Source organism: Schistocerca piceifrons, unplaced genomic scaffold (genome assembly GCF_021461385.2).
Source record: "Schistocerca piceifrons isolate TAMUIC-IGC-003096 unplaced genomic scaffold, iqSchPice1.1 HiC_scaffold_943, whole genome shotgun sequence".
NCBI lineage: Eukaryota > Metazoa > Arthropoda > Insecta > Orthoptera > Acrididae > Schistocerca > Schistocerca piceifrons.
The window spans coordinates 2,117,501-2,118,210 of record NW_025729216.1 but is presented as its reverse complement, the minus strand read 5'-3'; the positions used below and the strand labels follow the sequence as shown (position 1 = coordinate 2,118,210).

General features: G+C 49.6%; 1 non-coding gene across 1 annotated transcript in view; it reads left to right on the top strand.

Moving 5' to 3' along the window:
- The window catches only part of LOC124772906, a 1,909-nt gene continuing 1,199 nt past the window's right edge, over window positions 1-710 (top strand). The window contains exon 1 of the ribosomal RNA XR_007014360.1: window positions 1-710. This exon is cut by the window's right edge and continues 1,199 nt beyond it. This is a non-coding gene — a ribosomal RNA (small subunit ribosomal RNA).

The following is a 710-nucleotide window of genomic DNA, read 5'->3' as shown; positions in this document are numbered from 1 at the left end:
TCCCTGGTTGATCCTGCCAGTAGTCATATGCTTGTCTCAAAGATTAAGCCATGCATGTCTCAGTACAAGCCGCATTAAGGTGAAACCGCGAATGGCTCATTAAATCAGTTATGGTTCCTTAGATCGTACCCACGTTACTTGGATAACTGTGGTAATTCTAGAGCTAATACATGCAAACAGAGTCCCGACCAGAGATGGAAGGGACGCTTTTATTAGATCAAAACCAATCGGTCGGCTCGTCCGGTCCGTTTGCCTTGGTGACTCTGAATAACTTTGGGCTGATCGCACGGTCATCGTACCGGCGACGCGTCTTTCAAATGTCTGCCTTATCAACTGTCGATGGTAGGTTCTGCGCCTACCATGGTTGTAACGGGTAACGGGGAATCAGGGTTCGATTCCGGAGAGGGAGCCTGAGAAACGGCTACCACATCCAAGGAAGGCAGCAGGCGCGCAAATTACCCACTCCCGGCACGGGGAGGTAGTGACGAAAAATAACGATACGGGACTCATCCGAGGCCCCGTAATCGGAATGAGTACACTTTAAATCCTTTAACGAGTATCTATTGGAGGGCAAGTCTGGTGCCAGCAGCCGCGGTAATTCCAGCTCCAATAGCGTATATTAAAGTTGTTGCGGTTAAAAAGCTCGTAGTTGGATTTGTGTCCCACGCTGTTGGTTCACCGCCCGTCGGTGTTTAACTGGCATGTATCGT